The sequence below is a fragment of the Felis catus genome, chromosome B1 (genome assembly GCF_018350175.1).
Source record: "Felis catus isolate Fca126 chromosome B1, F.catus_Fca126_mat1.0, whole genome shotgun sequence".
Classification (NCBI taxonomy): domain Eukaryota; kingdom Metazoa; phylum Chordata; class Mammalia; order Carnivora; family Felidae; genus Felis; species Felis catus.
Window position 1 is genome coordinate 190,375,828 of NC_058371.1, and position 17,377 is coordinate 190,393,204.

Sequence of the window (17,377 nt, forward strand, 5' to 3'; positions counted from 1 at the left end):
AGAAATTGAGGCTCAGAGAAATAACACTGAAGTCCTTAAGCATAAATGAGAAAACTCAGAAATCTAAAACTTTGGGGTCACCAGCTCACAAGCGGTAGAGTTAAGAATCAAACCCAATTCTATCTGACTCCAAATCCCCATGTCTTTTCCACCACATCTGGATGCCTCTTTTGATTTATAATTTGGCCAAAAACTATACCTATATAAAATTGACTGCATCTGGACATATCTAACAGTCCCTTGGACTGCTGTCTTGTATATATCACTGAAAATGATCCATAACTCTCTTTCATCAATCTCCTTTTGGGAAGAACTGTATTTAAATAAACTGACCAAAAAATGAAATGGAAGTTCAGAATGACCGGCACTCTAAAAACCAGGAAAATTACAAAGTAAAATCCCCCAGCATCATTCCCCTCTGTCTTACATGTGGACTCTGATGGTCTTTGCCCCCATTCTAGATTAGTTAAGTCAGAATGTGCTTCTCCAAAGAAACTTTTTTAGCCCAGATGAAATAGTATCCCGAAAAGCTGGTAAAACAAATAATCTTTAAACCAGGTAATATCAAAACAGCAGCTCTCAGGCAGTTAATACAAATACAATCACAATCCAGACACTCAGATTTCAAAACAGTTTTTCTCTTTACAAACATACTGATTTCAAATTTAGCAGTAGTATCAAAAGTGGGCTTGAAAATAAGATTACATATCATAATATATAATATAATATAATATAATATAGCATAAGATAATTAATATATTATATATAATTATATATTAATTAATACTATATTAATGTAGAAATAATATAATTAATTATAGAATCAATATATTATATTATATTATATTATATTATATTATATTATATTATATTATATTATATTATATATAATGTACCTATACATATATAAATAAGATTTGTATGTACTGTACATCAGAATGATTTATATATAGAAATGCCTGGGTGGCTCAGTCAGTTAAGCCTCAGACTCTTGGTTTCAGCTCAGGTCATGATCTTACAGTTCCTGAGATCAAGCCCCGCATTGGGTGCCCCTCCCCCTGCTCACACTCTCTCTCTCAAAATAAATAAACAAAATATTTATATACAAACATATAAGTATATAATATAGTACATATAGTGTACATAGTATATAATATGTGATATATGTTACATCAGATAGATCTTTCTCCTCAGGTCACTTTCAGAAATACAATTTCTGAAATACAAATCACAGTTGTGGCTGTGATGTTGCTGTGGTTAGCCGTATCAGAGATTATGTGAAGAATGAGAGGAATTAGACCCTTGAATGGCTGGGATCCATTTTCCCTATTCAGTTACTGTTCCTATTCAACAGATAACTAACATTAACTAAGCACATTCAATGAGCCAAGTGTAAGAATGTCCATGTATTTTTCTACACAGTCCTTACACCATCCCTAGGAGACCTTGCTAATTTTGTCTCTATGCTGTAGATGACAAAGCTGTAACACTAGTAAGTTAAATTACTGCTTATGTTCTTGTAGTTGATATGGAAGAGAGAAGCAGGATTCATAGCCAGGCAATCTGGCTTCAGAGTCTACATTTGATTTCCTCTCCAAGTGCTCATTTAGTGTATACTACATAGTAGATACTGTGCCAATGCTTTCACTACCATTTAATACATTCATTCTTTTACCTCCTGGCCACCTGCATTTGAGACAGTTCAGGTAACTGACCGATCAAACGCATCACTCCTTTTTCTCTCCCCTATCACCTTAGAAAGCTTGGATAAGGAGTGGTCTCTGCAAAACGGGACATGAGGTTGTGGAAAATGCTCTAACGTACTCTAAGAAGTGTCTTGTGCTCCCAAAGTAGCTTTTGGTTAGGGGTGCAAAACAGATAACAAGGCATGCAGCCTTTTGAAGTCCAACCAGATGAAGGAACAATCGATGGCCAGCTGCAGAGCTCAGACCTACAAAACTCCTCCGCCAATTCCCAGTCATCTTCCCAGGGAGCCACATTGTTCTCATCAGCATGCTCCATAAATTTTGCAGTAGGATGCGAGCTGCTGGCTTGAAGCTGACACTGATTGAAAAACCTCGCCCCAGGCCAACGGCTGTAAGAAGAGGACTTGGGGGTCCAGAAGGAAACACCGAGGCTTGTTGTTCAGCAGATTTGTCAGCATTTAGAGATCACAGGAGAGATAGAGAACACCAAGATAAGGCTAATTCCCCCAAGGGGAAATATTGTAGGGCTACAATTTCTTTTTCTTTCTTTCCTTCTTCTTCTTTTCTTTTCCTTTTTTTTTTCTTTTTTGTTACTTTGGTCAAGCAAAAACAAAAATTCAGTATCAGGCAGGTTATTCTTGGTAGTTACAAAAAGGATATTAAGGAGATTAGGTCTGCCAGGGTTTTTTTGTTTTTTTTCTCTTTACCTTCCAGTGAACTTTCTCCTTTCTCCCTTCAAGCAATAGAGGGTGACTAGGCTACAGAAACCAGGTTTTGTCTCATTAGAGAGTAGCCAAGGGCTCTCTAAACTCATAAAGCCAGAGAAAGATCACAGATAAAACAAGAGAGGACATTCAGGTGGGGATGACAAGAGAGTGCCGAGAGGGTTATGTTAATAATTACAGTCTGACAGTAGGAATGAGACCCCTATTAAAAAAAAGCTACTTTATGATATCTTAACAGCACTTTCAAAATGTGCATAATAAAGCCAATTTTGAAGTTTCCCACCTCCCTTCCCCAATAAACCTAACAGTTCTCCCCAGGAAGTTATTCAAAAAACAAAAGTAAATACTTTCCTTTTTCAAGCAGAACTGAGTCATTTTTACAACAGGAAGAAAATGAAATAAAACATGCACTATAATGCATCGAGATTGCCTTCTTTAGCATGCTAGAAATTCTGGAGGGCACATGTTTGGATCCATAAGGCAATTTCCCTTGCTAAAAAGCTTACAGTTCACTGTTTCCAAGCTCTCTCTGAATTCGACTCTAACCATTCCAGGTCTTTCCTTTCTATCTCTCCCTTGCTTTTCTATCACATTCCCAGGTATCTGTCAGTGGACAGTTAAGTTGTTTCACGACACTTCACTTTAGTGTTTATTTGTTCATGCTACAAATTTTCCAACAGACACCTGGGGATGAACAGTGGCTGGTAGTAATGTAAAAATGAGAAAAATCGAGTCCTCACTTTGATTAAATCACAGCACTGGAAAAATAGATAGATGCATAAATGTGTAATTACACATTGTGAAGCGTTGTAATGTTTATAAACACATTCCATGAGGTCCAGTGCACCTGGCTTTGAACATTACCCTTTTCACTTATTAAGTACATTGACCTTGGTTAAGTTACTTAAGTTTTCTGAACCGTGATTTCTTCAGTAAAGTGAAGAATAATGCTCACTTCAAAGGGTTAAAGCAGCAATGAAAATAAATGTGGTGTATAAAATGCTTAGTAGTGAATATTCTAGTAATGTGGCAGATAATACGTTAGATAAGTGAAGTATTGTGGAGGGGCATGGGAAGGTCTGACACAGCTAAGGCTTCCCACAAGATGTAAAATTGGAGGCTGGGTCTAAAACAGGTATCACAGGCAGAGATGTAAAAGGTAGCTAACGGGACATCCTACAAGTGAAATCCATATACAAGTACACAGAATGACAAGTAATTATTTGTGATTGAAGTGTAGGTTCATACTGGGTGATAGAAGCAAATGAAACTTGAAAAATGAGTTGGGAGAAGACTATGAATGGACTTCTGTTCCATGCTAAGGAATTTTAATCTCTGAAAATGGGAAATAATTAAAGCTCTATCAGAAGTAATATAAAATCGCAGAAGCCTGCTTTAGAAAGGGAAATGTGGAGCTCAAAGTGCTGCGTAGTCCATGGGTAAGAGTAGGAGGAAGCTGGGGGCAGAAAACCAGTTCAGGGATATAGCAAGAATCTATATATAATATTTAGATATTATATATACGTATATATGTGTATATATATATAAATTTATATTTTATGTAAGCATGTTTGTATTATATAATAATATAGATACAATAAAACCTACATGTATACATTAACATAAAAGCAGTAAAACCTAAAATCGAGCAGTAGTAATAAAAATGAAAATAGTGGGGGTGCCTGTGTGGTTCAGTAGGTTAAGTGTATGACACTTGATTTTGGCTCAGGTCACGATCCCAGGGTTATGGGATCTAGAGCCCTGTGTCAGGCTCTGTGCTGGGCATAAATACCTCTTGGGATTCCCTCTCTCCCTCTCCCTCTTCCTCTGCCCTCTCCCCCAACTCATACATTCTCTCTCTCTCTCTCTCTCTCTCTCTCAAAATAAATAAACATTTTTAAAAAAGAAAGTAGGGATGGGAGTGAGAGAGAAGAACACAGGAGGGGCGCCTGTGTGGCTCAGTTGGTTAAGCGTCTGACTCTTGGTTTCAGCTCAGGTTATGATCTCAGTTGTGAGACCATGCTTATGTTGGGCTCTGCACTGACAGTGTGGATCCTGCTTGGGATCCTCTCTCCTCCCTCTCTCTCTGCCCCTCCTCTGCTGGTGTGCGCTCTCTCTCTCTCTCTCTCTCTCTCTCTCTCTCTCATAAATAAATAAATAAACAAAAAAAAAACAAACAAGCAAACAAAGTTAAGAAAAAAAGAACAGAGGAACTTTATGACTGAGTTGATATAGGTGATTAGGAATGTGGATATGCCAAAGGCATTTCCAAGGCTTATAGCCTGGGAAACTGAATGATTTGTGATACCCTTCATGATTATATATAATTCAAGATAATAGACAGAGGGAGTATGGTGGTTTGGATTATTATTCCCCAATTCTTTATGGTCACCCCATATATGGCCACACCCTTTACAAGGTGACTTTGCAGTACCTCCCACTGAAGGTAGGTACCTTTCCTTGTTTCACTGATGTTGAGCTTGGCTATGTAATTTACTTTGGCCAATGGAATAGGGATCAAAGTGTCAGTACACCCACTGCAGGCTGAGGCTTTAATAGCTATCGTTTATTTCTGCTCAGACTGATGTATTCATTTTAGGGATGCACTAGGAGAAGTGCACACTCCAGGTCGCTTTCGGTCCAAAAAGAATGAGAAAGCACATGAAGCATACACAAGTCGAATCCAAACTTAGGGAAAATCCCAGTCCAGCCCAGCCAAGCGACAGCCTGAAGCAAGCTTCTCGAACTAACCTGCAAACCCTATAAGCAAGAAAAATAAATAAATTCTTACTGTTACATACCTTTTTTTAATTTGTTTACTTAAAAACATTTCTTTTAATCTTTATTTTTGAGAGAGAGAGAGAGACAAACAGAGTATGAGTGGAGAAGGGGCAGAGACAGAGAGGGAGACATAGAATCCGAAGCAGGCTCCAGGCTCTGAGCTGTCAGCACAGAGCCCGATGTGGGACTTGAACTCACAAACTGCAAGATCATGACCTAAGCCGAAGTTGGACGCTTAACCAACTGAGCCACCCAGGCACCCCTATACTTTCTTTTTTTTTTTCAGTTGCAGCATGATAATATTATAAAATATTTTATTATAAAATATTATAAATATTTTTTATTTTATTTTATTTTATTTTATTTTATTTTATTTTATTTTATTTTATTTTATTTTATTTTATTTTATTTATTTTACTTATGCCTTCTTGAAATAGTGTTTGTTCAGCACTATTGTGGCAATAGTCCCCTAACAGACAGAAACAGTGACATTTGAGTATTTGGTTCCAATTTGTTCCCAAGGCCCAACTATCTCTCCACCCTTGGATTTTCTGAGCTGCCACAACAGTACTTCAATTAGTCCTTTTTTTTTGTTTTGTTTTCTGAAGTGGAGTAGAGTAGTTTCTGTTATTTGTCACCCACTGAATTTTATTAAACTTAAAATTCTGTGAGATATTTTAATCTTAATTATCTTTCCAGATACAATAGTAGAATAATGAGACCACATGTTGGACCAGGAATTACGGATAGGAAAGGGCCATTTCATGAAAGATTTAGTCAATTTGTGAATTAATTAATTAATTACAGAGTGAATTCCATAGCTATAGACTATATAGCTAAGCATCTTGAAACCATGTTTCACTGAGGAGTAACAAAAGGACTGAATTAAAGAGTATGGGTAATATAAATATTTAAGATGTGGTTAAATAAAGAATGGATTGAGAAGGAATATGAATGTAAAGAGACTAAGAAATAAGGGTGTTGTTAAAGCAAAATAAGAGTTTTATGAAAGAGGAAGTGGTAAACAATATCAAATAGCAATTAGGTTAGATAACCGTTAGCAGAATTAGATTATGAGTGAATTTTTCCTCTGAGCAATTACAGTTATGTTTGTGCCAGAGGAGTCTGAGAGTCTTTGCAGAGAACAAACTTTCAGAGAGAGGAAAAGCCTTCCAGATACTAAAACGTATCTGGAAAGGAAAAAATGAGCAGGGGGCGGGGGGGGGGGGTGGTTAGAGAGGAGAGGAAAGAAGGAAAATATTGACAAGCCCCAAGGTTGTGCTTAAAACATTTCCTGCACATGAGTTGACTCTCCTCTACTTCAATTTCTAGTAGACTGAGATTGGTGATTAAATCAAAGCAGTTTGTATTTATATATTTACATTATAATGAGTCATGCTGTGTACCAATGAATTCTTTAGAAAATGTAGTGTTTAAAATTTTGTCCCATTTTTTTTGTCTTTAAAATTCCCACATTAAAAACTCTACTCAATTCTTACTAAACGTGAATAGAGGCAAATAAAACCGATTATGTGATCATAGTTTTTGTGTCTAACAAACTAGCCTTGGCTTACTTAGGCATTTTATCTACCATAGGAAAACAAGTTTCAAATTGGATACTAGAACACATTGACTGTCCTTAATTGGATCTGTCCAAATTAGCTGAATTTACTTTAAAAACAGATGTGCTACGAATGTACTCACTGAATGGCCATGAAGGGAGAGAATTTTTATGTCTCTTTTTATAATTATGTTTCCTGTATATAGAACAGTGTCTGACATATAGCGGTTCTCAGAGAGTGTCTATTGAATGAATCAATAAGTGAACATGTGTCTTTGGTTTGTTTGCCCTCTCTCAGTCTTAAGTCTTGAACAATATGCTCTCAAGGTTTTCCTCTCTCCCTCTGCCTTTTTCCTCCGTTTCAATTAGTAAAATCTGGATAGGAGTTTCCACTATGATGAGAATACACTATAGCGTATGTATGTATATATGTTTATACGTTTATAGTTATTATGCTTACTCAGTAATAGCACCCACATAACAATGTTCTTGAAAGAACTTGCAATCAGTCTTGTTTCATGCTTCTTTTGGAGTAAATATTAAAGTAGATGAGTAGAGCAGTAAGTGTATCAAGGTGGTGGTATGGTCGTACTCAGTGGAATGCTAGAGTACTGGGTATAGGAGAATCCATCTGGTTTTAGAAGTTAAAGTATAGGGACAGTTTTCACATACTCTATCTCTGCCCCTGACAAAGATTAACAGGACTTTGTCAGGTTGTCAGAGTCACAAGCAAACAGGGTAGAATTCAAGGCAAGCCTCCTTACCTGGATAAAAACAGGAGTGTCTATCAGAGAATGGCACAATAAGTCAGACAGAGTAATCACAGCCAAGACCAGAGTCAGGCTATAGTTTGGGAAAACACATCTTCAGGAGGGGTGTGAAGACTGCCTACTGGATTAAGATTACCATTGTAAGATCTTATCTGACCAACTAGGTTTGGACATTAAATGGGATTGAGTCTGCTGGCCTGGAGACCAGCAGTAGCTGACCTTCCCTGTGGCCAGGAAATACTGGTAGATGGTCTCCTTGTGAAAGCCCAGATAAGACCACTGCCCTGTATTTACCATGCAATCTGGAAGGGATATCCAAGACATGATAGTTTGTTTTTAAATTTATCTCCTAAACCTCTGAACCTCTGAATATTTTCCCGTTTTTTCTAACACACTGTAAACTTTGCTAAGAATGTTTTAATGCAATGGTTTGTTTTGACAAAATAAATTTCTGTTTCATTTACATTTATTATAATTTATAGAATGTCTGATATCTGGGAGTTCATTGAGGTTCATTCAAGTTCTTTGGGTCAGGAAACAGGCCATTTCTGGAGACCATTTCAATTTGGGGGAATGTAAGCATCAGATACTATAACTAGACAAAAATTTCAAGTGCAGCTAAACTAATGTTTACTAAAGAATATTTTCTGTGGTTTCTTAAGTGAGAAAAATATCAAATAATGTTGAGAAATGCCACACATTTCCTCCTTTTTTGAAATTTCTCAAAGCATATTAGATTTTAAAATGTGAAAGCTTTACTTCAATGAAAACTATGTATGTTTCAGCCACCTTCAAATAGTGAACCATAGACCACTTTATGTGCAACGCATCAATAAATAACTAGTAGAACACTAGTAGCACTGAACAGCTGAAGTCATTCAAATGTGGACATTTTGTTCTCTTTATTTCAGGAGTTTGAGGGGTCCTTAGCACAAGGATCTGTTCTTTTTCTTCTTGTTTTCTCATTCTACCCATCTTCCATTTGGGACTGTCTCTGCTTTCGCTTCAACTATTTCCCACACCAAGCTGAAACTGACTCCAAGAAACTTTACTTGATTTACAGAATTTTTCTGAGGCCCATACTCTCATCTTTAACTACTTTCTGGACTTTTGCCCTTGGTTGTCGTACTAGAACACTTAACTACTCATTCTATGCCTCCCCCAACCTCTTTCCCATCAGAATGGATTACACCAACATACACTTGAGAATTCTTGAATTCCCTCTCCTATGTTACTTCCTCATCATCCCATTAAAACAGTCTCAAAACCCTGTCACTTTCACCACCAAAGAGCTTGCAAATCGTCATCTCTTCTTGCACACATTAACACAAAAGAGTTATATTAATTTGAGTTTTCTGTGACAACAAAATCTGAGACAGGGACTTGAGTGAGGGTAGTTGATTGGTGAGGTGATCCCAGAGCAGGAATAAGAGAGCTGGAAGAGTGAGCCAGTGAAGGAAGAAAAATCAATCAAAGCTGTGTTACTGTGCTGCTTCCCTCTGTGGGTAATGGAGCTCAGTGGTGCTGGGGAAGCTCTGCAGAACCATGGAGAATGAACCTCAGAATTTTCCCTCTGAAGGACGGGAAGTGGGTCTTTATTCCTTCTCCCCTTTCCATATCCCTTCTCCTTTCCCATTGAAAGGGTGGCCCCAGGAATGTTAAATCTCCAGAACTTCTGAGCTACTCTGCAAATAAGTTCTGAGACAGAAAAGCCGACATAAGTGAGGTGCTTGAAATAGCATGCTGTCCCAGGGCACAGAACTGCCCAACAGAGCTTCAGGGGAAACCAGCATAGTGGGTAAAGGAAGCAGTGTTTGCTAAACAGCCTTTTAACTACTCTTATCTATTTAACTAATCTAGGCTTGCCCCTCTGGAAACCATTCTTCACCCTGTCTCCAGAACAATCATTCTTACATTTGTATCCATCAATGCAACACAATTTCTTAAGTGCATTCTCTTTGCCAGGTACTGCTCTATGTGTTGGTGAACAGGACCAGGACCAATTTTTTAATTTACACTCTAAAAGGACACAGATAAAAATAAGCAAGACAGCAAGGACAACATAATATCAGAGAGTGGTAGATCCAATGTAGATAATTAAAATGAGTATGTAAAAAAAGACTGGGTAGGTACTCGAAATTACCTAGAAAGCTATTACAAAGAAAAAAAAGACAAATGACTTAGTTTGGCTCACTAGAAGTGGGTGTGCAGAGGAGTGTATGGATTCAAAATATGTTTAGGAGTTAGTGGAGTGAGAGTGAATTGGATATGAAGGGCAAGGGAAAAAGAAAAACAAGAAAGATGCCTAAATATTTGGTTTGAGCACTCAACAGATAGCATTACCATTTTTTGAGACAGGGAAGCCTGGGGGAAGAGTGAGTCTCAGGAAGAAATAATGGGTCTCTGTTGACCCATGTTAAACTTGAGATTATTATTAAGGTATACGTGTGGAGGTAAACTTAAACGTGAAATTGTTACTCTCTCACATAAAAATTCTTCTAGAACTCTATTTGCCCTCAGGATAAAGACCAAACTTGTTAGTAAGACACATAGTGTGCTTACAAAACCATCCTTTTCATCCAACTACATATTCTAACATTTAGTCACATTGATATCTATTTGCAAGTCTCAAAATGTCACGTTCTCTTCATGCCTCTCTATATGTTGCTTCCCTACAACATATTTCTATTCTTTCTTATTCCTTCACTCTCTTCCAAACTTGGTCCTGGTTAATCCTTTGCAGACCTTTCCTGACAACCCTGTCCTGAGTTGAGTTCATCCAATCCTGAGTTGCAAACACCTCGCCTCCAGTCTGTGTTCTCTGTACTTGTGTGTAACATAATGCTTAACACATCATGTACTGTATTTTCCTCCATTCTTCATTTATTTTCCCCATTAGTTGATGTGCAGGAAATTTGTACTTCCGATATTTAACACTTTTCCTCAATAGTATTAAATAGCTGATTCTGGTGCTTGAGTAAATCAATTAAGAAAAGAATAAATGATAGATGAGTGGAAAAAAGAGAGACAGTTGAACACCACACATGTTCAGTTAGCTACACATTCTTGAGTATAATATAATATTAGTTTTACTCTATTCATTAGGGTTCTTTCTTTGGAGGTTTATAATGTCATGTTTGTAATTAATTAGAAAACTTCTTACTTCTACTTAGTAGTTAAAATTTATAACTATGTATATAATAAATAGTAAGCTGAAGAAAATATTGAACAATTCATTTTCATTTATTATTTGTACCTACTTCCCCTCCCCTCAAAAAGGGTAATTTAATGTAGCACACTGAGATAAATATAATAAAAGGATAAATTACACTTTGAAGAAGATGAGGAAATCAGGGAAGATATAATTTAAGGGTCAGTAAACAAAATAAAGCCATCAGTCAACTAAATAGCCACAGGGTTCAAAGCTAGACAAAAGGCATAGAAATATTTGGAAATATGATTTTTAAAAGTCAGTTCAAAATGGAATCATCAGTTTTAAAAGTTACAGTTTCCATAGGAAAAAAAGCAAATAAAAAAATACTGAAGTTAAGTAGAATATTTCTGAACCAAGCAACAAATATATTCCCTCTGAAGAAGAGAATGGTGTGTTCAAGTAGGTTTATTTAGAATAAATTCTAGTGTTCTTTCCCTTATAGAATAATATGATTCAATGATAACAGTTGTAAGGCTAGGTTTGTGGGTCAGTCCAGGTTCAATCAGAGAAGGAGAATCTCTGGGATATATATTTAATGAGAAGATTTGCTACAGATATTTGACCATATGCAATTGTGAGAGCAGGATAAGCAATTTCTATAGGTTATTGAGTTCATGTCTGATATTAAAGCTTGAAGTCTGCAAGGCATGTAATTGGGAAGGGAAGATAATATAACATGGGTGAAAATAAGGATGAGCTGGAAACACAGCAGCAGTGGGAGCCCAGGACAGTGTGAGACCTGTGTCAATTCTTGCTGACTTTGACCTTAATGGGGTCAGTGTCTTGCAGGGCTCTGCATCACAGAGCTAAACATATACACCTGGTCCAGGAGGCAGAGCAGACAAAGATGTATCTAAGGAAAGGTTGTTGCGGCCTGAGCACGGGCTTATACCAATAAGCACAGATGCAGACCAGACAATGTGTGTAAGCTACACCAGGGCTGTTATTTCACTTCCACCCTTCATATCTCACAGCAGAATCCCTCTTGTGACCCACCCTGATGGGAAACATAGGAACAGGAGTTTTGGAAAGTGAAGTTCAGCTTAGGCAAGTTGACCCATTGCCAAAGCCAACGTAGTATGGCATAATGGAGTTACAAATCTAATATGTATTGAGTAAGTGAATGGAAATCTTGGATGGACTGATGGATAGATAGGTGGATGCATGAATAAATGCATAGGTCTCTGCATTCTTCCCAAAGGTTATTTCTCTGCCAATCTTCTTTGTAATGCCTTATCACCAATTCAAATCATATGTGCTTTATGAAAACAATGCATGATTACTATTATAATTAACATAAATTAAGATTAAATATTAACAGGAGATTGATGCAAAGTTTGCAGCTGAAGGTCTAACTTTAATATTAATAGCTAACTCTTACCAAGTATTTACTTGGTCACATTAATGATGTGATTTAATTCTCACAACTTAAAAGTTGTCTTATGTCTTGTATCTTTCTTCTAAAAGACAAGAATTTAGTTTTGCGTTAGGGTTACTGAAATAAAATTAATTTTTCCCCTAATTTTGGCCTTTCTAACCTGATATTCAAAAAGTATTGCTTTTCTCTTAAGCAATCTTACTAATCAATATGATAGATTCCCCAAAATGGTATCATCTTGCACACCAACACCAAAGCAGAGAGCTGGATGCATTATTTTGAACCCCAGGACAAAGAATATAAAGATAAAATCAGTTTGGGTAAACATAAGGTAGTTGATTGATATAAGGAAGGGAGTCAAAACCAGTTTATTGCATCTGTAGTTACTTAGGAGTGATGGACAAATGGGCTCCAAGAACTATTTAATTTTATAAATTTTGGGGGCGCCTGGGTGGCTCAGTCGGATGAGCAGCCAACTTCGGCTCAGGTCATGATCTTGCAGTCCGTGAGTTCAAGCCCCGCACTGGGCTCTGTGCTGACAGCTCAGAGCCTGGAGCCTGTTTCAGATTCTGTGTCTCCCTGACCCTCCCCTGTTCATGCTCTGTCTCTCCCTGTCTCAAAAATAAATAAAACATTAAAAAAACTTTTTTAAAAATTTATAAATTTTCTTTAGCGAGATTTAAACTGTATTCTTCAAATTGAGAAAAGAGAAAATAATGCAAATAATGAATTAGTTCCACCTACATAGACATATTTTTATTTTATTCTATCATTGTTTTTCCCATGCTTATTAATTTGTTGGGTTAGCTCAAATTGAAAACAAAATAAAACTGATGTTATTATTTATCCATCAACTGAAGACCAGTGAGATATGGGTTTTCTGGGATTCTCTGGAAATGTTCTAACTTAAAATTCAGACATTTTCAGAGGATATTAAAGTCACCAGAGTAAAACTGGCTGAAAAAGCTGTTTATCTAAATATTATTTCAAATGTCTTTATAAACAATTTCTTAATGAGTTTTGAACAATTTTCTCAAAGAAAAAGCACTGTTCTCATCATTTCAGATTTGAAAACATTTCCTCCTTTGGGTAAAAGGACTAAAGTCTGTGAGAATCTGTGATATTCTAGGCACTGTGATCATCTCATTTAATTATTTATAGTGATCGTCTCATTTAATTAAGCAAAAGCTCACTAAGTGTTTTATCTTTCAAGTTTTTACTCAGTGAACTTTAAATAGTTCACAGGCAAATGCATTGTCCAATGCATTCTCCCAGGCACATAGTAGATATTCTGTAATAACTTATGGATTAATTGATAAGTTCAATTCAGTCTAACAATTATTGACTATCTGCTCTGTGCCTGACACTAGGAATGCAAAGATGAATCAAATGGAATATTTGCTCTAAGAAACTCAACATCTAGTGCAAGAGTCAGGGCTGTGGGCAAGAAAGCACAATTAAGTTCAGAAAGTATTGCAAGTTCCCTTGCAATAGACACAAGGGAAAAAGTTCCTTGGAAACAGATGGCAGAGCAATAAACTCTTGGTGTGCTTCATCTTGCAGAAGTGTGGGGCTTTCCTAGCAGGAGGAGAGGGTATTGCAACAAATGACGGTAGGATAAAGAAAATATAAACATTCGGTAGGATAAAGAAAATATAAACATTTGGTGCAATAGGAAGGACAGTATAGATGGGAAGGGATGGTTGCCTTTCCAGTGTGGCTGGAATGAAAGTTGCGTGAAAATGGAAAGGGGTAAAATTTGGAATGGTTCAATGGAAGGAGACTGTGAAGAACTATATTCAACTAAAAAAATGAATTTCATAATCGAGGCAAGAAATATTTGAGACTCTGAATTTGGGTTAGCTTTGATTTTAGGAAATAAACTTCTGGGAGCAAGAGTTTACACTGTGCAAAATAATTTTCTTATTTATTAATTGTTTCTAAACCCGTGATGGAGATACTATCATTATTTCCATTTTTTTTATTACATTGAAGAAAATGAGACTTACAGAGGTTAAGTATCTTGGCTCATGTGAAAGTCAAGCTCCAAAGCCAGGTAGGTCTGAAAGGTTATTAACCTCTACAGTATCAGTGTCTTTCCAAGTTTCTAAGCTGGAATATATTGTCAAATGGACCCTCACAAACAGTAACAGAGGCCCAGATATGCTTTGAGTGCCATTTCTTGCCCGATGAGAGCACTGTGTATAAGAATTGAACATGGGGCGCCCGGCTGCTCAGCTGGTTAAATGTCTGACTTTGTCTCAGGTCATTATCTCACCATTTGTGGGTCCAATCCGCGCATTGGGCTCTGGGCTGACAGCTCAGAGACTGAAGCCTGCTTTGGATCCTGTGTCTCCCTTTCTCTGTGCTCCTTCCCTGCGCTCTCTCTCTCGCTCTTGCTCTCTCTCTCTCAAAAATAAATAAACATTAAAAAACAAAAAGAAAAGAATTGAACGTCAAGGGGTCTAGGCCATGACTAACCAAAGCTATCACCAATCACATAAATTAGTGTGAAAATGGAACTAAATTAAGCAACTGCTGATTTTAAAAATATCTGCTTAGTAGCTGGAACTAATAGCCAAATTTTATTTAACCCAAGTTTATGTTTCTATCCTCATAGCCTAGCAGAAACTCAGCAAAACTTATTTTTTAAAGAAAATAATAACCTAATGATGGAGAGATGCAATGTGCAAGAAAATGCATAGAGGACAAAAAAAGAAAAGAAGGAATTGGAGACAAAAAATAATGGATTTCAATTCTTAATGGTGGTTCGTCCTAAGTCAGGCATTTAAGATTTCACATTATCCATTTCATCATCTGCAAAATGAATGTAATATTATTCGTCCTGTAAACTTCTCACATGCTTCGAGTGAAGAGCTTGTGAAATCATGTATGTGAAATTGCTTTGTAAACTTTTAGGTCCTGTAGAAACATTTGCTTTCAACATCATGATAGCCTTTTGATTAAAATACACTTTTAACCACTGAAAGGGGGGTTCCGTACCACTTCAATGTGATATTGAGATTAAACTATCTTATTTGAAAAAGATCAGAGATGGTCTTCAAAAAGCCTACGAAGTACCATGCATATCTATACATAGCATCAATCTATGAAGATTGAGTACTTATTTGAGGCTGTGCCAAGACTCTATCTGACAAAGCCATCGATAGACTTCACAAGGCATCAGCACTTCTTGTGAGGGCATAACAAAAGCTCTTTTGTAGCTCAAGAAAGCAAAATTAAAAATGGAAACAGCCAGAGATCTTTTTTCATGCAAAAAGTGGGGGGAAAAGTGTCTAGTAATACAAAGTGAAGAAAATTTAAGGACAGTGACTATAACTTAATTACAGTCTATAATTACAAATTCAGTACATTAAATAAAAAATCACATGTTCCTTTTAGAGCAAAATCAACCTTTTAATGAAGCTGAACACCACTGTCATTTGTTAAGTGTACAAGAAACGGGAAATCTTGTTAGTGTAATCCCTGAAAACCATGTGGTTTATAAGATAGTAAAAACAGGTAGAGAAAATATATTCCAAAGTATGCATTAAAGGAACAAACAAATATTTATTAAAGGTAAACACATTGACATTGAAGGTTATGAAGCAAATATGTACAACTAAATCGATGGTAAAAAGATAAAAACAAGATGAAACATTTTATATGGCAACAGGAATAAAGAAACAGAAATCTAATATTTGAACTCTAGTACATACTTTATAACCAACTAATGTGATCCCCTCATCTATGCCTCAATTTCCTCATATATAAAATGAGAAGATTGGAAGAGATAATACCTAAGGTTGGTATGATTTTATTATTCTAAGCAAAACTAGAATAAAATTCTATTTGCCTATCAAAACTTTGAGTGCTGATATGACATCAAAGGTACTAAGAAGGCTTTTTTTACTCAAAAATTACACCCATTGCTCACTCCAATGTTCCAAATACATAAAAGAATATGTATTAGTTTGTTGGGACTGCCATACTCAATATCACAGTCTAGGTGGTTTAAACAACACAAATTTATTTTCTCATAATTCTGGAGGCCAGAAGTCCAAGATCAGGGTGCCTGTATAGTCAGGTACTGGTAAGGGCTCTCTTCTTGGCTTGCATATATATGGCTGCAATCACTCCATATGCTCACATAGCCCTTCCTAGTTGTGTGCAGAGGAGAGAGAGAGGAAAAGGTAGGAGAGAGGGTTAAGGGAGGGGTGCGATAGGGAGAAATCTCTTCCCCTCTTCTCGTAAAGCCACCAATCCTATTGGATTGGGTCCCCAGCCTCATGACGTCATTTAACCTTTATTACCCCCTAAAAGCCCTATCTCCAAAAATAGTCACTTTGGAGGTTAGGACTTCAACATGCAGGGAGAGAGGTTGCAAAATTTGGTCCATAGCACCAACATTTAAAAGATGTATAAAAAAATTACTAAACTTTCCCAATAAGTAGGCTCCTTCTTGGTGTTCCAGTTATAAAGACAGATGGAAAAGTTTTTTAGGCAACTTTGAAAAAGATCTGGTGGAGAAGAAAGCTGGATCAATAATGCCCTAAAGGTATGAAGAACCAGAGGAGAAAGTGATCCTTGACAAAAGAAAGTTAAAATTATTCATGCTTTTACTCAAGAATATGGTTAGTTTGAGGTTTGCTTGCAGGTAGGGTTTTTTAATTCACCAGTCTACCTTTGGATGGAAACCAGCTTTAACCCAAAAATCTAAATGAGAGCAAATTATATCTTTTCCCAAAGAGCATAAATAAACCCAGGGCAATCTGATTTAGTTTGTTTATAAAGGAGATCAAGGAAATACGTGCTGGAAAACTTTACATTTTCTCCACTTCTGAAACTCTCTCATGGTTGGAAGCTAGTAACAAAGTAAATAGTCAGGTAGAATCATACTCTATGTCTACTTTCTCTCCTCTGCTAGACCAATCTGCATGTGTTGAATGCTCTACAGTAGTCAAACAGATTGAATAAAGAGATACTTGTACGTAATAGAAATGCCTGGGTGTCCAAATCCAGGAAGGTCTGTAGTGGTTAAATGACACTACCTTTGGAACTAAGTTTAAGCAATTCCTGGTCACTTCTTTATTATTGACCTTGCTCAAGTAACTTGAGTGTCGTTCTGTTTCCTCAGCCATAAATTGGATATGGTGATAATACCTGATTCAGAGGGTTATGCTGAGGATCAAAATAAATACTAACTTTTACAAAATGTCACGCTGTTGACACATGTTAGTGG

General features: G+C 36.7%; 1 long non-coding RNA gene across 1 annotated transcript in view; it reads right to left on the reverse strand.

Annotated features, from left to right (window-relative positions):
* LOC123385102 overlaps positions 1–17,377 on the reverse strand; it is a 324,527-nt gene that overhangs the window by 111,572 nt on the left and 195,578 nt on the right. The gene's annotated exons all lie outside the window — the stretch shown is intronic.